The sequence below is a fragment of the Rutidosis leptorrhynchoides genome, chromosome 8 (genome assembly GCF_046630445.1).
Source record: "Rutidosis leptorrhynchoides isolate AG116_Rl617_1_P2 chromosome 8, CSIRO_AGI_Rlap_v1, whole genome shotgun sequence".
Classification (NCBI taxonomy): domain Eukaryota; kingdom Viridiplantae; phylum Streptophyta; class Magnoliopsida; order Asterales; family Asteraceae; genus Rutidosis; species Rutidosis leptorrhynchoides.
Window position 1 is genome coordinate 108,604,011 of NC_092340.1, and position 26,098 is coordinate 108,630,108.

The window sequence follows — 26,098 nt, forward strand, 5'->3', positions numbered from 1 at the left end:
TGACCAACAGTCTCGTAATAACCTAAAAACCTCATTTCTTACCCCAATTACCGACTCCGTCACTTGTGGGAACGTTTTGTTTAATAGTTGTAGCCCGATGTTCTTTTTCTCACTTTGGTGAGAAGCGAACATTACTAACCCGTAAGCATAGCATGCTTCTTTATGTTGCATGTTAGCCGCTTTTTCTAAATCATGAAGTCCTATATTCGGATACATTGAGTCAAAATAATTTCTTAACCCGTTGCGTAAAATAGCATTTGGGTTCCCCGCAATATATGCGTCAAAGTAAACACATCGTAACTTATGGGTTTCCCAATGTGATATCCCCCATCTTTCAAACAAAAGTCTCTTATAAACCAAGACATTCTTGGAACGTTCTTCGAATGTCTTACAAACTGATTTCGTCGTAAATAGTTGTGCCGAAGAATTCTGACCGACTCTAGACAAGATTTCATCAATCATGTCTCCGGGTAGGTCTCTTAAAATATTGGGTTGTCTATCCATTTTGTGTTTTTATACAGTAAAATAGACAAGAGTTAGATTCATAAAAAAAAATACTTATTAATACAAGCAATTTTTACATATATCATAAAGCATAAGCACACTATATTACATATATTACACCACACGAATACAACTATCTTATTCCGACTCGCTCGTTTCTTCTTCTTCTTCGGTTTTGGTTCGTTTTGCCAAGTTTCTAGGGATATATGATGTTCCCCTAATACGAGCTGTCATTTTCCACAATGGTTTAGAAAAACCTGGTGGTTTAGAGGTTCCCGGGTCATTGTTACAACTTAAGGGCTTCGGGGGTTGACGATACATATAAAGTTCATCGGGGTTGGAATTAGATTTCTCTATTTTTATGCCCTTTCCCTTATTATTTTCTTTTACCTTTTTAAATTCAGTTGGGGTAATTTCTATAACATCATTGAAATTCTCGTCGGAATCCGATTCATCAGAGAATTGGTAATCCTCCCAATAGTTTGCTTCCTTGGCAGAAACACCATTGACCATAATTAACCTTGGTCGGTTGGTTGAGGATTTTCTTTTACTTAACCGTTTTATTATTTCCCCCACCGGTTCTATTTCCTCCTCCGGTTCCTCCTCTTCCGGTTCTGATTCTTCTTCCGGTTCTGATTCTTCTTCCGGTTCTTCTTCGGGAACTTGTGAATCAGTCCAATATATATTCGACTCTTCGTTATTATTAGGTGAGTCAATGGGATTTGTGCTAGAGGTAGACATCTATCACATAATATCAAACGCGTTAAGAGATTAATATATCACATAATATTCACATGTTAAAAATATATAGTTTCTAACAAAATTTGTTAAGCAATCATTTTTCAAGTAAACACGGTCAAAGTCCAGACTCACTAATGCATCCTAACAAACTCAATAAGACACACTAATGCAAAATTCTGGTTCTCTAAGACCAACGCTCGGATACCAACTGAAATGTCCCGTTCTTATTGATTAAAAACGTTCCATATTAATTGATTTCGTTGCGATGTTTTGACCTCTATATGAGACGTTTTTCAAAGACTGCATTCATTTTAAAACAAACCATAACCTTTATTTCATCAATAAAGGTTTAAAAAGCTTTACGTAGATTATCAAATAATGATAATCTAAAATATCCTGTATATGCACGACCATTACATAATGGTTTACAATACAAATATGTTACAACAAAATAAGTTTCTTGAATGCAGTTTCTACACAATATCATACTAGCATGGACTCCAAATCTTGTCCTTATTTTAGTATGCGACAGCGGAAGCTCTTAGTATTCACCTGAGAATAAACATGCTTTAAACGTCAACAAAAATGTTGGTGAGTTATAGGTTTAACCTATATATATCAAATCGTAACAATAGACCACAAGATTTCATATTTCAATACACATCCCATACATAGAGATAAAAATCATTCATATGGTGAACACCTGGTAATCGACATTAACAAGATGCATATATAAGAATATCCCCATCATTCCGGGACACCCTTCGGATATGATATAAATTTCGAAGTACTAAAGCATCCGGTACTTTGGATGGGGTTTGTTAGACCCAATAGATCTATCTTTAGGATTCGCGTCAATTAGGGTGTCTGTTCCCTAATTCTTAGATTACCAGACTTAATAAAAAGGGGCATATTCGATTTCGATAATTCAACCATAGAATGTAGTTTCACGTACTTGTGTCTATTTTGTAAATCATTTATAAAACCTGCATGTATTCTCATCCCAAAAATATTAGATTTTAAAAGTGGGACTATAACTCACTTTCACAGATTTTTACTTCGTCGGGAAGTAAGACTTGGCCACTGGTTGATTCACGAACCTATAACAATATATACATATATATCAAAGTATGTTCAAAATATATTTACAACACTTTTAATATATTTTGATGTTTTAAGTTTATTAAGTCAGCTGTCCTCGTTAGTAACCTACAACTAGTTGTCCACAGTTAGATGTACAGAAATAAATCGATAAATATTATTTTGAATCAATCCACGACCCAGTGTATACGTATCTCAGTATTGATCACAACTCAAACTATATATATTTTGGAATCAACCTCAACCCTGTATAGCTAACTCCAACATTCACATATAGAGTGTCTATGGTTGTTCCGAAATATATATAGATGTGTCGACATGATATGTCGAAACATTGTATACGTGTCTATGGTATCTCAAGATTACATAATATACAATACAATTTGATTAAGTTATGGTTGGAATAGATTTGTTACCAATTTTCACGTAGCTAAAATGAGAAAAATTATCCAATCTTGTTTTACCCATAACTTCTTCATTTTAAATCCGTTTTGAGTGAATCAAATTGCTATGGTTTCATATTGAACTCTATTTTATGAATCTAAACAGAAAAAGTATAGGTTTATAGTCAGAAAAATAAGTTACAAGTCATTTTTGTAAAGGTAGTCACTTCAGTCTAAAGAACGACGTCTAGATGACCATTTTAGAAAACATACTTCCACTTTGAGTTTAACCATAATTTTTGGATATAGTTTTATGTTCATAATAACAATAATTTTCTCAGAATAACAACTTTTAAATCAAAGTTTATCATAGTTTTTAATTAACTAACCCAAAACAGCCCGCGGTGTTACTACGACGGCGTAAATCCGGTTTTACGGTGTTTTTCGTGTTTCCAGGTTTTAAATCATTAAGTTAGCATATCATATAGATATATAACATGTGTTTAGTTGATTTTAAAAGTCAAGTTAGAAGGATTAACTTTTGTTTGCGAACAAGTTTAGAATTAACTAAACTATGTTCTAGTGATTACAAGTTTAAACCTTCGAATAAGATAGCTTTATATGTATGAATCGAATGATGTTATGAACATCATTACTACCTTAAGTTCCTTGGATAAACCTACTAGAAAATAGAAAAATGGATCTAGCTTCAACGGATCCTTGGATGGCTCGAAGTTCTTGAAGCAGAATCATGACACGAAAACAAGTTCAAGTAAGATCATCACTTGAAATAAGATTGTTATAGTTATAGAAATTGAACCAAAGTTTGAATATGATTATTACCTTGTATTAGAATGATAACCTACTATAAGAAACAAAGATTTCTTGAGGTTGAATGATCACCTTACAAGATTGGAAGTGAGCTAGCAAACTTGAAAGTATTCTTGATTTTATGTAACTAGAACTTGTAGAATATATGAAGAACACTTAGAACTTGAAGATAGAACTTGAGAGAGATCAATTAGATGAAGAAAATTGAAGAATTAAAGTGTTTGTAGGTGTTTTTGGTCGTTGGTGTATGGATTAGATATAAAGGATATGTAATTTTGTTTTCATGTAAATAAGTCATGAATGATTACTCATATTTTTGTAATTTTATGAGATATTTCATGCTAGTTGCCAAATGATGGTTCCCACATGTGTTAAGTGACTCACATGGGCTACTAAGAGCTGATCATTAGAGTGTATATACCAATAGTACATACATCTAAAAGCTGTGTATTGTACGAGTACGAATACGGGTGCATACGAGTAGAATTGTTGATGAAACTGAACGAGGATGTAATTGTTAGCATTTTTGTTAAGTAGAAGTATTTTGATAAGTGTATTGAAGTCTTTCAAAAGTGTATAAATACATATTAAAACACTACATGTATATACATTTTAACTGAGTCGTTAAGTCATCGTTAGTCGTTACATGTAAGTGTTGTTTTGAAACCTTTAGGTTAACGATCTTGTTAAATGTTGTTAACCCAATGTTTATAATATCAAATGAGATTTTAAATTATTATATTATCATGATATTATCATGATATTATCATGTATGAATATCTCTTAATATGATATATATACATTAAATGTCTTTACAACGATAATCGTTACATATATGTCTCGTTTAAAAATCATTAAGTTAGTAGTCTTGTTTTTACATATGTAGTTCATTGTTAATATACTTAATGATATGTTTACTTATCATAGTATCATGTTAACTATATATATATATCCATATATATGTCATCATATAGTTTTTACAAGTTTTAACGTTCGTGAATCACCGGTCAACTTGGGTGGTCAATTGTCTATATGAAACATATTTCAATTAATCAAGTCTTAACAAGTTTGATTGCTTAACATGTTGGAAACACTTAATCATGTAAATAACAATTTCATTTAATATATATATATATATATATAAACATGGAAAAGTTCGGATCACTACAAATATAAGGTGATAATGGAGTTCTATCATCATTGAGTAATGTAGATAAAACGATTCGATTATGCGAAGAATATAAATGAGACTATCGTAAAAGAGTGAGATGAGTAAAATATATTCGTCTTAACCGATGACGTAGTTATGATTGATTTTCGGTATTTAAGGGATTTAAAGAGAATCTTACGTAATAAGATTTGGTTCTTTGGTGATTAAGGAAATCAGAATCTTCTTTGATTATATGCAATAATCTGTTTCGATTGCTCTGTCGGATATTTCACTATAAATTCACCCCTTCGTTTCCTTATTTTCCACAACTCACACCTTCTATTCTTTCTCCCTTGATTCTTACTTTAAAGCATTCATCAATATGCTCCATCCAGTCCTGATTCTTGATATACTCCTAACTTTTATATCTGTCATTCTTCTTTTTCATCTACCACCAGAAGAATCTATTTACTTCTACTATACTCTTGTGTTTATAGTGTTTCTAATTCTCCCGTGTCTCTATATTGCTATCTGCATCGATATACACGGTTTGTAATTTCGGGGTTATTATCGAAGTTTATATTCTTCATTATTTTTCGGAGCTTCATGCTTTCGTTTTCTTTTCCCGACTTTGAGTCAAGCGAGTAATGGTCCGAAATTCGTAGATATGAAATTCAGAATGAACATAGCTAATGCTCTAAGAAGAAAATGGTAATAGAACGATTTTGATTTGTTAAATTACCAGAATACCCTGGAGAAGACCGAGTCATCCATAAAAATATTCTCTTGATATGTTTAGAGATTAGATAGAATGTAAGAGTCATGTAAATGGCACATGATGACGGTACTGTGAATCATCATGCTTCATTAGAAACTCAGCATGACTTACTGTAATATAATGACGTTGATCAAGTGTCATTATATTATACTAATCCATGCTTCAGTTCCCAACACTACTTCAAAACATTCATATTTTAAACTCGAAGGTTTCAGAATTTAGAAACTAACACAGTTTCTTTTATGTTGCAGATATTACGAAGAGATAAATGATCTCAGATAAGAATAGTTGTGAAAATATCGCCAGAAATATGGAGGATATTTATAATAGAACATACGAGAATATCTTAGAATTTCTAATATCAATGGATGATGAAGAAGATTTGTCTGTGAAGGTTTAGAATGAGAAATAAGATGTTTGCTAACGATTTCAGCAGGCACAGAATCATTTGGATTCTTTGAAGGCAAACTTATTCTTTGTGATTTGTCCACGGCTTTCTTCATAGTTTCACATAATCCGCTTTTCAGTACTAAATTTTCTATCGAGCGTTCCTAACACTCCTTTCTTTATCATCAAACTTTTGGCCATTAAGATCATCTACAACATGCTGCTTCGTCAGCATTTTCAAAGTTAACTGATCTGGGTCATCGGTTATCAAACCGAGGTAGTTTCAGGAGAATTGTGTTTTTAGAATGATTAATCACTGATGGTAATATTGTGGAATATAAAAGGTTCCCCAGTAACAATAAAGAGTACGCATATATATCGCGGTTATAATAAAGTTGTTTCGGATGAAAAGTCGGAGTTGACTTGCTGGAGCTGTGACAAAATTAGCTACTTTGGAAAGGGATTACAAAATGATCTTCGGTAATAACAATGTCAAAGGAACTAGAACAGATACGTGTCAAACGTTTACTCAGTTTCCGAGGGTTTTTCAGGTGCATAACTATATGCATCAATCTTTTCTTCCGTAGATGAAGTGCGGTTGGTTTATCCTCTCGATTGAGGTGTTTTTAAGAATCATGATAGATTTGAACGCTGATTGTAATCGTCGAGATACAATGAGGTTTAAGATGAAATCAAGTGGCAATCTTGAAGAAATGTTTAGTTTCATATGTTATAATCAATATTTTAATTCATTTTAATTGTCCAATGTCATTAGTCCACAGTCGACAGTCCACAGTAACAGTCCAATAATTCATATATAGTTTAATATATAATATACGAATTAATTAATACATGTCGTGACCCGTATACCTCTCAGACTCGATCACAACTCAAACTATATATATTATTGTAGAATCAACCTCAACCCTGTATAGAGAACTCGATCATTACTGCATATAGAGTGTCTATGGTGATTCCAAATAATATATATAGATGCGTCGATATGATATGTCAAAACATTGTATACGTGTCCCGATATTTAAAGTGCGTAAAATAATTACATAAATTAAATGACGATAAATAAAAGTGCGATAATTAAATTGCGATAAATAAACTGCGATAAATAAAATGTAATCAGTTAGCTAGGAACAGTTAGCTGGAACAGTTAGCGTGGATTCTTAACAAAAATTTTCATAGTTAATTTGTTTGTTTCTAACAGATTTTATTTTGTCATATGTTTTCTTCATATGCCACTTGTTGGATTCTGGGAAGTCAAAATCCAAATATGAAATTGAATGAAAATGGTTATTCTGCGGTGAACGGATACGTATATCAGTGGTTGTAAGTAGGATAGTAAATGACTGTTGAATCAGCTTCGACGAATGTACAATGTAACTTATTAAGATGAAATCTAATTATTCCTCGGGTATTACCTACCCGTTAAAAAAAAATTTCACCATTAATATTTTGTACAAAAGAACTTTTAATTACAATCTTTATGAAAACATATATACATATATATTTTCTTCAGATGAAATCATGAATTTAATGAGTTAATATGATATTAATCTCATTTGCTTTTCGGTTTGAGCTAGAATAAGAAATCTCTAAAACTTTTTGAAACCACATATTCTTCGCAGAATATCAATGAAGTTATGGATCAATACTTCATCGTTCATTATTGTTTGTACTCCTTGGTATCTATGGTGCGTATGATGTTGATGTTGATGTTTGTGGGACAGATTATGATGTCGAGACGTGTGATGCGGATGTTGTTTGTTAGTGGTGATGATGGTATTGTTGATGTTATTAATGATGGTACTGATTATGCTGCTGGTACTGCTGTTGGTGTTTGCAACCTTCGCACCATGTTCTCCAAAGCCGTCACGCGAGCACGAAGTTCGTTAACTTCTGCTAGTACACCGGGATGATTGGCGGTTGGAGCGAGCGAATGAACAAGATTTGTAATATGGGATAGTATATAATCGTAACGAGATACTCTAGAAATGAGAGAGAAAATGGTGTTTCGAATAGGTTCGCCGGTAAGTGCTTCAGGTTCATCGCCAAGAGGGCAATTTGGTGGATGGAATGGATCACCTTCTTCTTGTCTCCAGTGATTTAGTATATTACGAACCCATCCCCAATTCATCCAGAATAGATGATGGGAAATTAGTTGATCCATTCCGGTGACGCTGCTTTCGGAGCCCGAATGGAAATCCATATCGGCATAACTGTCGGAATCTGAAGAATTCGAACTAGATGCGGAATCCATCTTGTATAATGGGGAAAATGAATTTTTAGTATGGAATAGATTATATGAGTTAGATTTGGTACTCTTCAATACATAATTTACATATGTATATATAATACCAAAATCCCGTAACTTACGGAGAATCTTTGAAAAGATATCAGTCAAAGTTCGCAATAACAGATATGCTAAGATAAGAATTCGTCTATACACTATCAATGCAGTAAATGCAGTAAAACGTGTCTAGACTTATGAATGATAAGCAGGTAATTTCCTAAGGATGATAAGCAGATGATTTCCGACTAGAAATGATAAGCAAAACTTTTGACATGTAGACACGGTCGAAGTCCAGACTCATTAATGCATCCTAACAACTACTAGTTAGACACACTAATGCAAGACCTGGTTCGCTACGACCACCGCTCTGATACCAACTGAAATGACCCGTCCTAATCCACCTGGACGAAGTCATCAACATTTGGTCCCATTGCGATGATCGGCTCCAAGTAATGTCCTTATATTGAGCAAATGCACAGCGGAAGACTTAATTCGTACCTGAGAATAAACATGCTTTAAAGTGCCAACCAAAAGGTTGGTGAGTTCATAGGTTTATCATAACAATCATTTCAATATGTTAATAGACCACAAGATTTCATAATCATAAACATAATACACTTGCAAGTGTATGTAAAGCATTCTAAGTGGTTGAGCACTTGGTAACCATACTTAACATTTAATCAACGTCGCATATTCCCTTTATTATGAAATCTCACTACACCGTACCAAGTGTAGTCACCAAAATGAAGTACTGTGCAACCGTTGAATACTGGTCGTCCAGTCCGGTTGGGGTTGTCAGGCCCGATAGATCTATCAATAGGATTCGCGTTTACAATACCCATGTAAATAATAGTTACCAAGTTACAGGGAAATATGCCAGTGGTACAACTCAACGTAGAATATATTTTTAAGTACTTGTGTCTATTTTGTAAACATTTATAAAAGCAGCGCATGTATTCTCAGCCCAAAAATATATATTGCAAAAGCAATTAAAAAGGGAGTAAATAAAACTCACTTTTGCCTTGAAGGTATTTAATTCGACTTGGTCTCCGATAGATATCACGAACCTAACCATATATATAATATATCAACATATTTTCTTTTTAAGTAATCGTTACATATATATATACTTTTAATACTTTTAATATTTTCTTAGTCCGTAGTTACCAGTCCGATGTTAGTGGTCCACAATTAGTTGCTTAAATAAAATAAATAAAGACTCCATCATATTCATATTGATCAGAATTAATCTCGACCCATGGTACCATGTTGTCAAATGACGTGTTGCGTACATAAAGTACCGTGTTGTCAAATGACGTGTTGCGTACAATCATGAGGTCTTATGATTAATCTTCTCGTGTTGTTTACGGGTGGTCCTGAAATATATAAAATCAAATCATAAGTAATTATATATAAAATATCATATTAATTAGAAAATATATGATTAATTTACTTTTTCTCCGAATATTTTCGTAGCTAAACTAGCTTCGGATACCCAATCTTGTTTTAGTCGTAGTTTCTTCATTACAACTCCATTTTTGTTGGTTCAACTTGCCACTTCCTTGGATCGAGTCAAATTTTAAGAATATGAACTGAAAATACCTTAGTTTGTATTCGAAATCATAGGTTATAGGTCAAACTTTGGTGAAACTTATGAAAGTGATCATTTTCCATCATAAAAACAACATTTAATGATCATTTTTCTAAAAATACTTACACTTTGAGTTAAACCATGAAATTTTTATGTGTTAACAAATTCATAAGAAATATCATTTTTCCAGAACATGAACTTCCAATTCAAAGTTCAAGATGGTTTTTAATTATCCAACCCAAAACAGCCCCCGGTTGCACTCCGACGATGTAGATTCAGTTTTTAAGATGTTCTTTGTAAAACCAACTTATATCTTGTTAGGTTAGCATATCATTATGATATATTACAGGTATTGAAATGTTTTAAAAGTCAAGTTAGAAGGATCTATTTAGTTTGCGAACAAGTTTGAAATCATTCAAACTATGTTCTTGTTGTTAAAATTTTATACCACAAAATAAGATAGCTATATGAATATGAATTGAATAAGATTATGAACAAGGTTACTACCTCAAGTTACTTGGACAAAGTTACTGCAAAAGATAAGAAATAATCTTGGAATCAAAGAGTTGTAGAGTTAGATCAAAAGGTTGGAAGTAAACTTCTTCAAATGGGTGGTTATTTTGATATGTTCTTGAAAGAGTTTTCTTATGGTGTTTAAGGTTTGTAATTGAAGCTAAATGATGGGGAAAATGCTTGGAGATGATCAAGTATGAAGTTAGGAGTATTTTGAGAGAGAAATGAGGGCGTAGGTATGAGAAAATGGAGTGAAGAAATGGTGTTCATTTATAAAAACGTTTTTAGTTTATAAAGAATGAAAAGGATTCCTAGTTTTGTTTTCTTACTAATAATTCATACTACTTGACAAATTCTAGTTACCTCATATCTAGGGCAGTAATAATGTTGATTAGGATGTGTATATACCAATAGTAAATACGTATAGAAGCTGGGTATGATACGGGTACATATACCCTAGATATACGTATAGAAATCTTGAGGAAACGGAACGAGAATTCAAATATAGCTATCTTTTGTGAATATACTTATATTGTTTTATGTATTTAAGTCCTTAAAAAGTGATTAAATACATTATATATACGATACATGTATAAGCATTATAGATTATAAGTATATATATCAAAGAATGTTACGTATAGTTATCGTTTTGAAAACTTAAGTTAGTAGTTTCAAAATATACTTATAACTCGTTGTCATTAGTACACAATGAGATGTTAAACCATCCTTAGATCATGTTAAATATATATAAATACATATATATACACAAACGTATAATTATCGTATGTTATATAGTTCGTGATATCATCGGTCATATTGGACGGTCAAACGTTGTGTAAAACTCTTTTCAAAAACACAAGTCTCAACAATTGGAATTGCTTATCATGTTGGTATGGTTTAATTTATGTAAATATTAATCTCATAAGTATAATTTGGTCGGAAAATTTCGGGTCATTACATTTGATGCTGAGGTCCGTGGATTTCCTGCTGATTTTAGAGATGACTTTTCTAGATTTTTCGTCAACCTACGGCTGGTCTGGACGACAACTTCCTGACCTAAATCAAGAAGCGCGTTTCTTTTTCGGAAGACTTTACTTTCTTTTAACGATGGAATTAATTCATCGTGTAGATCCATCTTTCTTACAGTAAATCGGGTAAAACTGTTTAGTTTAGTCCAAAGCAAAAGTATCTTCAATTATTTGTTACAGAAATATGTGACATATGTTTAAGATAACTTGTTAAATTTTCCCACACTTGGCTTTTATTTTCTTTTATTTGCCTTTTTATTGTCCTCTATTCCATTTTAAATGAATTCTAACATTTTGGTTTGTTTCTCAATTTATTTCCTTTCCGAGGTAACAATAATTTCGGTGTTAACACCTAGTTTTATCGTTCATAAATATGTATAAACATAATTTTGAGTTCATTTAATTGAAAATTTTGAAAATTTTTACTAGAAGTGGGTAGTCAGTATATAAGACAAGGGCTGTTCTTTTTTATCAGAGAGCACTAGATTCTAATACAACTACTACGTTACTAGTATTTTTAATGGTAACCAAGTGTTTAAGTTAAAAATTTTAAAAATCCGAAAGAATTTAACCCCTTCTCACACTTAAGATCTTGCAATGCCCTCATTTGCAAGAAATCAGTAACAATTTAAATTATTGAGGGTGATTAGCGTAGAAAAATGATTAAATTTTACCAAAGTTTCCAAACATATTGGCATTTGTTTGCTGAATGATAAATGGTGCACATCATTTGTTCATTCCGTCTGTTGGTACATCACATTTGTTTTTCGTTTTATCGTCAAAATTAATAGCTTTTTTTGAACTTAATGCTAGTCTTTGAAAATGCTCTGTTTTACCCTGTTTTGTACATGAGATAAACTACAAACACATATATACATATTTTTGAAGTTGGGTTTTCACACCACATTCAAAAATTATTAAAATCTAATAAAGTTAGAAAATTATAAAAGCTATTATAATAATAAAATAAGAAATAAGAAATAAGAAAATTAAGAATTAGTAACATTACAATAAAATAAACAAAAATATAAAATAAGAAAATTACGGATGAGGAGGATGGTTCCAGTATGGGTCCCAAGCGTATCCATAGATGCTGTAAAATGCTTGGGCCGGGTCATATGTAGTGAAATGTCCCTTTCTTATTGATTAAAAACGTTCCATATTAATTGATTTCGTTGCGAGGTTTTGACCTCTATATGAGATGTTTTTCAAAGACTGCATTCATTTTTAAAACAAACCATAACCTTTATTTAATAAATAAAGGTTTAAAAAGCTTTACGTAGATTATCAAATAATGATAATCTAAAATATCCTGTTTACACACGACCATTACATAATGGTTTACAATCCAAATATGTTACATCGAAATCAGTTTTTTGAATGCAGTTTTTACACAATGTCATACAAACATGGACTCCAAATCTTGTCCTTATTTTAGTATGCAACAGCGGATGCTCTTAGTATTCACCTGAAAATAAACTTGCTTTAAACATCAACAAAAATGTTGGTGAGTTATAGGTTTAACCTATATATATCAAATCGTAACAATAGACCACAAGATTTCATATTTCAATACACATCCCATACATAGAGATAAAAATCATTCATATGGTGAACACCTGGTAATCGACATTAACAAGATGCATATATAAGAATATCCCCATCATTCCGGGACACCCTTCGGATATGATATAAATTTCGAAGTACTAAAGCATCCGGTACTTTGGATGGGGTTTGTTAGGCCCAATAGATCTATCTTTAGGATTCGCGTCAATTAGGGTGTCTGTTCCCTAATTCTTAAATTACCAGACTTAATAAAAAGGGGCATATTCGATTTCGATAATTCAACCATAGAATGTAGTTTCACGTACTTGTGTCTATTTTATAAATCATTTATAAAACCTGCATGTATTCTCATCCCAAAAATATTAGATTTTAAAAGTGGGACTATAACTCACTTTCACAGATTTTTACTTCGTCGTAAAGTAAGACTTGGCCACTGGTTGATTCACGAACCTATAACAATATATACATATATATCAAAGTATGTTCAAAATATATTTACAACACTTTTAATATATTTTGATGTTTTAAGTTTATTAAGTCAGCTGTCCTCGTTAGTAACCTACAACTAGTTGTCCACAGTTAGATGTACAGAAATAAATCGATAAATATTGTAGCGACCCGACCAAATCATGTTTGACGGCGCCGTCTACTTAGGTCCCGTTACGTGGTCATAAGTCTTTAAGACAAAGTTTGACCAAAATATGTCGCCTTCATTTCAAAATAAAGATTGTTCCCAAAGTTTACAAGAATTGTTCAACCAATAGTTAAGTTACAACGTTATAATACGAATGAAATCTAGGCGACACGGTTTAAAGTAAAGTCAAAAGACGCTCCATGAAATGCATGTATACTCGACATCCAATGCAAGTATCAAAATAATGAGCGGAAGCATGTTTCACATAGCGTTCAAAGACCTGAGAAAAACATAGAAATCTGTCAACGCAAACGTTGGTGAAATCATAGGTTTAAGTAAGTAAGTACAAGTGAACCACAAGATTTGCATCAATGAAATAATAGTAATACATTCCAAAAGTTTGTTTCACGAGCACCCAATTATCAAAGCTTAACATTCCTTCCATTGTATACCCCATCACTTAGTGCTAGAACAAACACTGTTTCTCGAAAATATATTTCATTCGTAAACGGTAGCGAACCGTTTGAATGAGGGTTTGTCAAACCCATATGGATCCATACAACATAAGTTCTCGCTTACACCCGGCAAGTGTAACTAATGATAATCGAATTGAGGATTTTGTTCTAAACTCGTATGTAGAATGTTTGTTTTCCCGTTCTTGTGTTCACTTAGTTCAAAAGAATCGTTTATGTTTTCTCATCCCAATATAAGTTCAAAAAGAGTAAAAGTGGGACTATGATCTCACCTTGAGTGCAAGAGTTAATAAAGTACTTCAACAAGTAGACGCGTGCAAAGACAAAGCTAGTCTTGACCTAAACATATAGGTTATATCAATAACGGTAAACACGATAGGTCAAAGATGTTCAATTAGTCCTATGGCTCGTTAAGACTCGATCATAATAGCATGTGAATCAAATTGTCATGTTTCATGCAAGGTACAAGTATAAAAACATGTTAGAACGATTGCACAAATATTTGGTTAAGTTTGATTAAAAGTCAAACTTTGGTCGGTCAAAGTCAACGAAAGTCAACACGTTCGGGTCGGGTCCCGAACTATTTTTCTGAGGTTTTTAATCATATATGAGCATGTTAGAACAAGTTTCATGTGAATCGGAGGTCCGTAGTATGCCAAACATTTTCCATAAAATGGACACCGGAGACAGAAGCTGGGCACGGCTTATGCCGCGCCGCGGCACCCTTCTGTCGCGCCGCGACAATAGGCGGGTGCTGGTGCCTGGTCTGTTTCACTTGTCCAACTTGATCCAAACTTCAAATAAGCATAAAACGCAAACCACAAACACTTAGGACTCGCACCTTATATCGTTGGAAAGCTCTTTTGACGTAGAATGCAACTAAACACAATTCATCAATCAAACTTCCACTTACAACAACCAAAAACCGTAATTAAACGTTCATAATCAAAGTTCAAGTTCCAAAAACGCATTTTATGATTTGGGCAACCAATTTACATGAATGATATGCCGTTTCGAAGGTAATCAAGCATACAATCCAACTAAACACTTACCAATAATAATCCATGGCATTCAATGCATCAAAAGTCCATTTCAAGTTCATCAAACCCTAACCCAAATTCACCAAAATCAATAATCAAGTTCATGAAGTTTTTCTAAGGCAACCTACACATCAAATTGAAGCTAGTGATGCTAGTAACACAATTAAAACATCAACTTTTAACATCTAACAACATATGATCATCCAAAATTCAAGAATAACACACCAAAATTCAAGTTCATGCTAGTTACACTAAAACAACGAGATCGAGCATATAAATCATATATTCTTGTTAGACTTGAGCCATAGACACTAATTAACACTTTTATAAGTTAAAAACATCAAGAACACAAAATCTAGTGATTTTAGAAAGTTACCCAAATGAGATGAAGTTGGTACCAAAATGAAGAGGATGAAGAGAGGATCACAAATATGTAGTTTATTTTGTTGTAAGCCTCCTAGATCGAATTTAGATGATGGTTGAATGAATTTGGTTTTGAGTGTGTGTTCTTGCTAGAGAGAAAGAGAGAGAGATGGAGGTGGAAATGAATGGGTGAAAGGGGTTTGACCCTTTGACCTAGTCAAGGGTTTGATCCCTTGTCAAGTTTAGTCCCTCAACTTTCGTTCGGGTGCGGGAATTACCTAAACGAGATAATTTAAAACGCGTATCAACGGGAGATGTTATAAACATATAACGGACTTTATATTAGTATAACGGAAAAGTAAATGGAAAAAGGCGGGATGTTACATTACCTACTCCTTAAAAGAAATTTCGTCCCGAAATTTAAGTAGGCGTAGTAGTCGTTGTTTCTTCCTCGAGATCTTGCGTTTCCGAATTCACGAATAGATGAGGATACTTCCTTTGCATTTGATCTTGTCTTTCCCAAGTAAACTCGGGTCCCCTTTTGGCGTTCCAACGGACTTTAACAATCGGGATTCGGCTTTGTTTCAATGTCTTGACGGAGGTGTCCACAATTTCAACCGGTTCCTCCACAAAATGAAGTTTGTCATCAATAGTAAGTTCTTCGAGAGGGATGACGATATCGGGTTCGGCAAGACACTTTTTCAAGTTAGATACATGGAAGGTAGGATGAACGGAGTTCAATTGAGGCGGAAGATCTAAACGATAAGCAACGGTTCCAATACGCTCCAAGATTTCGAAAGGACCAATATACCGCGGATTTAGCTTCCCGCGTTTACCAAAACGGATTACACCCTTCCAAGGTGCGACTTTTAACATTACTCGGTCACCGACTTGAAATTCAAGATCGTTGCGTCGTTTGTCGGTATAGCTCTTTTGACGACTTCGGGCCGTCCTAAGCATATCTCGGATTTGAACGATTTTCTCGGTGGTTTCGTGAATGAGTTCGGGTCCGGTGATTTGCACGTCGCCTACCTCGGCCCAACAAAGAGGTGAACGACATTTGCGGCCATATAGCGCTTCAAAAGGTGCGGCTTTAATACTCGCGTGATAACTATTGTTGTAAGAGAACTCGGCGAGAGGTAAGTGCTTGTCCCAAGCTTTTCCGAAATCAACCACGCAAGCTCGTAACATGTCCTCTAAGGTTTGAATTGTACGTTCGCTTTGTCCATCGGTTTGAGGATGATATGCGGTGCTCATGTCTAAACGCGTTCCCAACGCTTCTTGCAACGTACGCCAAAATCTAGAAACGAAACGGCCATCTCGGTCGGAGATAATCAATAAAGGTACACCGTGTCGGGCTACGATCTCCTTAATGTAAAGTTGTGCAAGTTTCTCCATTTTGTCCGTTTCTTTCATGGCAAGGAAGTGTGCGGATTTGGTGAGACGGTCAACAATAACCCAAATGGTATCATAACCGCCCGTCGTTTTTGGTAGTTTGGTGATAAAATCCATCGTTATCCTTTCCCACTTCCATTGCGGGATCTCGGGTTGTTGAAGTAGTCCGGACGGTCTTTGGTGTTCGGCTTTGACTTTGGAACATGTCAAACACTTGGAAACATAAGTAGCTACGTCCCTTTTGATGTTCGGCCACCAATATAGTTGTTTAAGGTCGTGGTACATCTTATTGGCACCGGGGTGAATCGAGTATCGTGACTTATGGGCTTCATCTAAAATAAGGCTTCGTAGGTCCCCATAACTAGGCACCCAAATCCTTCCGGCGAAATATCGGAGTCCGGTTTCTTTAACTTCGAATCGAGAGGTGAGGACGTTCAAGTGTTCGAGAGAGATGTTTTCATCTTTGAGAGCCTCATCTTGGGCTACCCGAATTTGGCTATTAAGGTTTGTGTGGATGGTGATGTTTAAGGCTCGGACACGAAGAGGCACCACTCTTTCTTTTCGACTTAAGGCATCGGCTACTACATTTGCCTTCCCGGGATGGTAACGAAGCTCGCAATCGTAATCGTTCAAAGTTTCAATCCACCGTCGTTGTCTCATGTTTAGTTGCTTTTGATCGAAAATGTGTTGGAGACTTTTGTGGTCGGTAAAGATAGTACTCTTGGTTCCATAAAGATAGTGTCTCCACATTTTAAGTGCAAAGACGACGGCTCCGAGTTCGAGATCATGCGTCGTGTAGTTTCGTTCATGAATTTTGAGTTGTCGAGAAGCATAAGCAATGACTTTCGTTCGTTGCATCAATACACACCCAAAACCATGTTTCGAGGCATCGCAATATACAACAAAGTCATCATTGCCTTCGGGAAGTGACAAGATAGGAGCGGTGGTTAGCTTCGTTTTCAAGATTTGGAATGCGGATTCATGTTCGGTCGCCCAAATGAATTTCTTTCCCTTGTGAGTCAATGTGGTTAGAGGACGTGCAACCAAAGAGAAGTTTTCGATGAATCTACGATAGTACCCGGCGAGACCCAAGAATTGACGAATGTGAGTAGGAGTAGTAGGAGTCTCCCATTTACTAATGGCTTCGATTTTTGTCGGATCGACTTTAATACCTTGGTCACTTACAACATGACCAAGAAATTGAACTTCCTTCAACCAAAATTCACACTTGGAGAATTTGGCATAAAGTCGTTCTTGTCTCAAGAGTTCAAGCACAAGTCGGAGATGTTGTTCGTGCTCTTCTTCATTTTTAGAATAGATCAATATATCGTCGATGAACACAATAACGAATTTATCGAGATACGGTTTGCACACGCGGTTCATAAGATCCATGAACACCGCCGGTGCGTTAGTGAGACCAAATGGCATGACGAGGAATTCATAACTACCATAGCGAGTCCGGAAAGCGGTTTTGGAGACATCTTCCCCCTTAACCCTTAATTGATGATAACCCGAGCGGAGATCGATTTTCGAATATACACAAGACCCTTGTAGTTGATCAAAGAGGTCATCGATGCGAGGAAGAGGATATCGGTTCTTAACCGTCAATTTATTTAGTTCACGATAATCAATGCACATTCGTAGGGATCCGTCTTTCTTTTTAACAAACAAAATCGGAGCGCCCCAAGGTGAATGGCTAGGTTGGATAAAACCACGATCAAGTCGTTCTTGGATTTGACTTTGCAATTCTTGCATTTCGGATGGGGCGAGTCTATATGGTGCACGTGCTACGGGTGCGGCTCCCGGAATAAGATCGATTTGGAATTCAACTGGTCGATGAGGCGGAAGACCCGGCAATTCATCAGGAAATACATCGGAATAGTCACTAACAATTGGCACATCATCGATATGCTTATCATCGGACTCGACTTTCTTAACGTGGGCAAGGATCGCAAAACCACCCTTACGGAGCAGTTTTCTAACTTTAAGGCACGAAACGAGGTTGAGTCTGGTGCAACTCTTATCGCCATAAACAATCAAAGGTTCACCATTCTCGATAGGAATTCGGATTGCGTTAAGATCACAAAGGATGTGAGATTTCGTTTTGACTAACCAATTCATACCGATTATTACATCAAAGCTTCCTAGTTCCATGGGTATCAAGTCAATTTCAAATTCCTTACCCAAAATGTTTATCGTACACCCCCGGTAATATGTGTCGGCACTTAATAGTTTCCCGTTAGCCACTTCAATGGAATAAGTGGTATCTAATGGAAGAGGTGGAGTGCTAAAAGAATGAGTCAAAGTCTTGGATACAAAGCATTTATCGGCACCTGAATCGAATAAGCAAGAGACATAAGAATTGTTGAGGAGAAACGTACCCGTGACTAGTTCAGTGTCATCCCGGGCTTCCTCGGTGTTGATGTTAAAAGCTCGGCCGCGCGTATTGGGGTTATCTTTCTTCTTTGGGCATGCATTTCTATAATGACCCGTTTGGCCACATTCGTAACAAGTGCCCGTCTTTGGTGCATTGGGCCACTTTCGAGCGACGGGAGTGGCACTTTTACAATCGTTGGCCTTATGACCAACTCCTTGGCACCGGTGGCAAATTATCTTACTACATTCGCCAAAGTGATGTTTGTTGCATTTGTTGCAAAGAGGTAGGTTCCCGGCATAACCCTTCTTGCCGTCGGAGGTGTAAGGCTTCTTAGCAAAGTTGTTGTTGCTTGATTGGGAGGGTTCCCACTTTCTTTTGTTGCCGCCCGATTTATCCTCGGCCTTAGGTGCCGGAACTACGATTTCGTCAACCGTTTCAATTAGTTGGCGAGCCATGTTCATAGCGGCTTGATGAGTAGTGGGTTTAGATGACATCACCCCTTGTTTGATGCTTTTTGGAAGACCGAGCATGTAGAGCTCAATCCTTTGAGATTCGGGGTTAACAAGATTAGGACACATCAAGGATAGTTCGGCGAAGCGTTGATTATAAGCTTTAAGATCGTTTCCGACCGCTTTCAAAGCTCTTAGTTCTTCCTCAAGCTTTCGGGTTTCTTCGCGCGAAAAATATTCAACAATCATCTTTTCCTTTAGATCGGCCCAAGAGAGGGCATGAGCTTCATCGGTACCCACCGATTGAACATAGGTGTTCCACCATGTTAGAGCAATTCCGGAGAAAGTGTGAGTGGAGTATTTGACCTTGTCTTGGTCCCGACAACCGCTTATGCTAAAGACGGCTTCCGTTTGCTCAAACCATCGGGTGAGCACGACCGGTCCCCCGGTTCCATCAAAAGTGTGAGGTTTGCACCCCATGAAAGCTTTATAGGAGCATCCCTCGTTTGAGTTTCCGGCTCCATTGTTGTTGTTGTTGTTGTTGTTGTTGTGGTTGTTATTATTATTGTTGTTGGATGAGTGACCGGCCATGGCCGCATCTACGGCGGTAGCTATCATCCGTTCGAGAGCTTGTTCGGGAGTTTCATTGCGGCGTACACGACGAGGAGCCATTGTTCCTTCAAGACACAAGAATATCATTGATTAGTATTCTCAATAATACTAACCGTGATATAGAATAAAGATAAAGAGAAGTTTTTCCTCGACTCGCCTTAAATTCTTTATGTCATAATGTCGGAACGTTCATATGAGTCACCGTAATATAATCCCGGAAATTATATTACCCTGATTCATATGTGCATTCGACATCATTTCATATAGTTAAGGTGGCGTGTCAATCAAATTAAACAACGTGAGATTAAGATGAACTAAGAGTAGATATGAGTAGAAGCGTTCGAGTATAAATGCACAAGTAGTCAAGTAATTCCTACTTCAAGTCTATATGCCGGTTGTAGTCTAGACTCACCAATGTACCCTATGACTCGGGGTCGACACCAATGAACTCTAAATCCCTACAACCAACGCTCTGATACCATCTGTAGCGACCCGACCAAATCATGTTTGACGGCGCCGTCTACTTAGGTCCCGTTACGTGGTCATAAGTCTTTAAGACAAAGTTTGACCAAAATATGTCGCCTTCATTTCAAAATAAAGATTGTTCCCAAAGTTTACAAGAATTGTTCAACCAATAGTTAAGTTACAACGTTATAATACGAATGAAATCTAGGCGACACGGTTTAAAGTAAAGTCAAAAGACGCTCCATGAAATGCATGTATACTCGACATCCAATGCAAGTATCAAAATAATGAGCGGAAGCATGTTTCACATAGCGTTCAAAGACCTGAGAAAAACATAGAAATCTGTCAACGCAAACGTTGGTGAAATCATAGGTTTAAGTAAGTAAGTACAAGTGAACCACAAGATTTGCATCAATGAAATAATAGTAATACATTCCAAAAGTTTGTTTCACGAGCACCCAATTATCAAAGCTTAACATTCCTTCCATTGTATACCCCATCACTTAGTGCTAGAACAAACACTGTTTCTCGAAAATATATTTCATTCGTAAACGGTAGCGAACCGTTTGAATGAGGGTTTGTCAAACCCATATGGATCCATACAACATAAGTTCTCGCTTACACCCGGCAAGTGTAACTAATGATAATCGAATTGAGGATTTTGTTCTAAACTCGTATGTAGAATGTTTGTTTTCCCGTTCTTGTGTTCACTTAGTTCAAAAGAATCGTTTATGTTTTCTCATCCCAATATAAGTTCAAAAAGAGTAAAAGTGGGACTATGATCTCACCTTGAGTGCAAGAGTTAATAAAGTACTTCAACAAGTAGACGCGTGCAAAGACAAAGCTAGTCTTGACCTAAACATATAGGTTGTATCAATAACGGTAAACACGATAGGTCAAAGATGTTCAATTAGTCCTATGGCTCGTTAAGACTCGATCATAATAGCATGTGAATCAAATTGTCATGTTTCATGCAAGGTACAAGTATAAAAACATGTTAGAACGATTGCACAAATATTTGGTTAAGTTTGATTAAAAGTCAAACTTTGGTCGGTCAAAGTCAACGAAAGTCAACACGTTCGGGTCGGGTCCCGAACTATTTTTCTGAGGTTTTTAATCATATATGAGCATGTTAGAACAAGTTTCATGTGAATCGGAGGTCCGTAGTATGCCAAACATTTTCCATAAAATGGACACCGGAGACAGAAGCTGGGCACGGCTTATGCCGCGCCGCGGCACCCTTCTGTCGCGCCGCGACAATAGGCGGGTGCTGGTGCCTGGTCTGTTTCACTTGTCCAACTTGATCCAAACTTCAAATAAGCATAAAACGCAAACCACAAACACTTAGGACTCGCACCTTATATCGTTGGAAAGCTCTTTTGACGTAGAATGCAACTAAACACAATTCATCAATCAAACTTCCACTTACAACAACCAAAAACCGTAATTAAACGTTCATAATCAAAGTTCAAGTTCCAAAAACGCATTTTATGATTTGGGCAACCAATTTACATGAATGATATGCCGTTTCGAAGGTAATCAAGCATACAATCCAACTAAACACTTACCAATAATAATCCATGGCATTCAATGCATCAAAAGTCCATTTCAAGTTCATCAAACCCTAACCCAAATTCACCAAAATCAATAATCAAGTTCATGAAGTTTTTCTAAGGCAACCTACACATCAAATTGAAGCTAGTGATGCTAGTAACACAATTAAAACATCAACTTTTAACATCTAACAACATATGATCATCCAAAATTCAAGAATAACACACCAAAATTCAAGTTCATGCTAGTTACACTAAAACAACGAGATCGAGCATATAAATCATATATTCATGTTAGACTTGAGCCATAGACACTAATTAACACTTTTATAAGTTAAAAACATCAAGAACACAAAATCTAGTGATTTTAGAAAGTTACCCAAATGAGATGAAGTTGGTACCAAAATGAAGAGGATGAAGAGAGGATCACAAATATGTAGTTTATTTTGTTGTAAGCCTCCTAGATCGAATTTAGATGATGGTTGAATGAATTTGGTTTTGAGTGTGTGTTCTTGCTAGAGAGAAAGAGAGAGAGATGGAGGTGGAAATGAATGGGTGAAAGGGGTTTGACCCTTTGACCTAGTCAAGGGTTTGATCCCTTGTCAAGTTTAGTCCCTCAACTTTCGTTCGGGTGCGGGAATTACCTAAACGAGATAATTTAAAACGCGTATCAACGGGAGATGTTATAAACATATAACGGACTTTATATTAGTATAACGGAAAAGTAAATGGAAAAAGGCGGGATGTTACAAATATTATCTTGAATCAATCCACGACCCAGTGTATACGTATCTCAGTATTGATCACAACTCAAACTATATATATTTTGGAATCAACCTCAACCCTGTATAGCTAACTCCAACATTCACATATAGAGTGTCTATGGTTGTTCCGAAATATATATAGATGTGTCGACATGATAGGTCGAAACATTGTATACGTGTCTATGGTATCTCAAGATTACATAATATACAATACAATTTGATTAAGTTATGGTTGGAATAGATTTGTTACCAATTTTCACGTAGCTAAAATGAGAAAAATTATCCAATCTTGTTTTACCCATAACTTCTTCATTTTAAATCCGTTTTGAGTGAATCAAATTGCTATGGTTTCATATTGAACTCTATTTTATGAATCTATACAGAAAAAGTATAGGTTTATAGTCGGAAAAATAAGTTACAGGTCATTTTTGTAAAGGTAGTCATTTCAATCGAAAGAACGACGTCTAGATGACCATTTTAGAAAACATACTTCCACTTTGAGTTTAACCATAATTTTTGGATATAGTTTCATGTTCATAATAAAAATCATTTTCTCAGAATAACAACTTTTAAATCAAAATTTATCATAGTTTTTAATTAACTAACCCAAAACAGCCCGCGGTGTTACTACGACGGCGTAAATCCGATTTTACGGTGTTTTTCGTGTTTTCAAGTTTTAAATCATTAAGTTAGCATATCATATAGATATAGAACATGTGTTTAGTTGATTTTAAAAGTCAAGTTAGAAGGATTAACTTTTATTTGTGAACAAGTTTAGAATTAACTAAACTATATTCTAGTGATTACAAGTTTAAACCTTCGAATAAGATAGCTTTATATGTATGAATCGAATGATGTTATGAACATCATTACTACCTCAAGTTCCTTGGATAAACCTATTGGAAATGAGAAAAATAGATCTAGCTTCAAAGGATCCTTGGATGGCTTGAAAGTTCTTGAAGCAGAATCATGACACGAAAACAATTTAAAGTAAGATTTCCACTCGAAATAAGATTGTTATAGTTATAGAAATTGAATTAAAGTTTGAATATGATTATTACCTTGTATTAGAAAGATAACCTACTGTAAGTAACAAAGGTTTCTTGATCTTGGATGATTACTTGGAATGGATTTAGAAAACTTGGAAGTAAACTTGCAATCTTGGAAGTATTCTTGATTTTATGAAACTAGAACTTTTGGAATTTATGAAGAACACTTAGAACTTGAAGATAGAACTTGAGAGAGATCAATTAGATGAAGAAAATTGAAGAATGAAAGTGTTTGTAGGTATTTTTAGTCGTTGGTGTATGGATTAGATATAAAGGATATGTAATTTTGTTTTCATGTAAATAAGTCATGAATGATTACTCATATTTTTGTAATTTTATGAGATATTTCATGCTAGTTGCCAAATGATGGTTCCCACATGTGTTAGGTGACTTACATGGGCTGCTAATATCTGATCATTGGAGTGTATATACCAATAGTACATACATCTAAAAGCTGTGTATTGTACGAGTACGAATACAGGTGCATACGAGTAGAATTGTTGATGAAACTGAACGAGGATGTAATTGTAAGCATTTTTGTTAAGTAGAAGTATTTTGATAAGTGTCTTGAAGTCTTTCAAAAGTGTATGAATACATATTAAAACACTACATGTATATACATTTTAACTGAGTCGTTAAGTCATCGTTAGTCGTTACATGTAAATGTTGTTTTGAAACCTTTAGGTTAACGATCTTGTTGAATGTTGTTAACCCATTGTTTATTATAACAAATGAGATGTTAAATTGTTATATTATCATGATATTATGATATATAATATATCTTAGTATAATATATATACAGTTAAATGTCGTTACAACGATAATCGTTACATATATGTCTCGTTTCGAAATCATTAAGTTAGTAGTCTTATTTTTACATATGTATTTCATTGTTAATATACTTAATAATATATTTACTTATCATTTAACATAATTAACCAAGTGTATCAATATCTTAATATGATTCATATGTACCTAGTAAGACGTTGTTATAACGATAATCGTTATATATATCGTTTTCGAGTTTCTTAAATTAATAGTCTCATTTTTATGTATATAACTCATTGTTAAAATACCTAATGTGATACATACTTATAATAAAATCATGTTAACTATATATATAACCATATATATATCATCGTATAGTTTTTACAAGTTTTAATGTTCGTGAATCACCGGTCAACTTGGGTGGTCAATTGTCTATATGAAACCTATTTCAATTAATCAAGTCTTAACAAGTTTGATTGCTTAACATATTGGAAATACTTAATCATGTAAATAAAAATTTCATTTAATATATATATATATATATATAAACATGGAAAAGTTCGGGTCACTACAGTACTTACCCGTTAAATAAATTTCGTCCCGAAATTTTAAGCAGTTGGAGGTGTTGACGTATCTTCTGGAAATAAATGCGGGTATTTCTTCTTCATTTGATCTTCACGCTCCCAGGTGAACTCGGGTCCTCTACGAGCATTCCATCGAACCTTAACAATTGGTATCTTGTTTTGTTTAAGTCTCTTAACCTCACGATCCATTATTTCGACGGGTTCTTCAATGAATTGAAGTTTTTCATTGATTTGGATTTCGTCCAACGGAATAGTGAGATCTTCTTTAGCAAAACATTTCTTCAAATTTGAGACGTGGAAAGTGTTATGTACTGCCGCGAGTTGTTGAGGTAGCTCCAGTTGGTAAGCTACTGGTCCGACATGATCTATAATCTTGAATGGTCCAATGTACCTTGGATTTAGTTTCCCCCATTTACCAAATCGAACAACGCCTTTCCAAGGTGAAACCTTAAGCATGACCATGTCTCCAATTTCAAACTCTATATCTTTCCTTTTACTGTCCGCGTAGCTCTTTTGTCGACTCTGGGTGGTTTTCAATCTTTGTTGAATTTGGATGATTTTCTCGGTAGTTACTTGTATTATCTCCGGACCCGTAATCTGTCTATCTTCCACTTCACTCCAACAAATCGGAGACCTCCACTTTCTACCATAAGGTGCTTCAAACGGCGCCATCTCAATGCTTGAATGGTAGCTG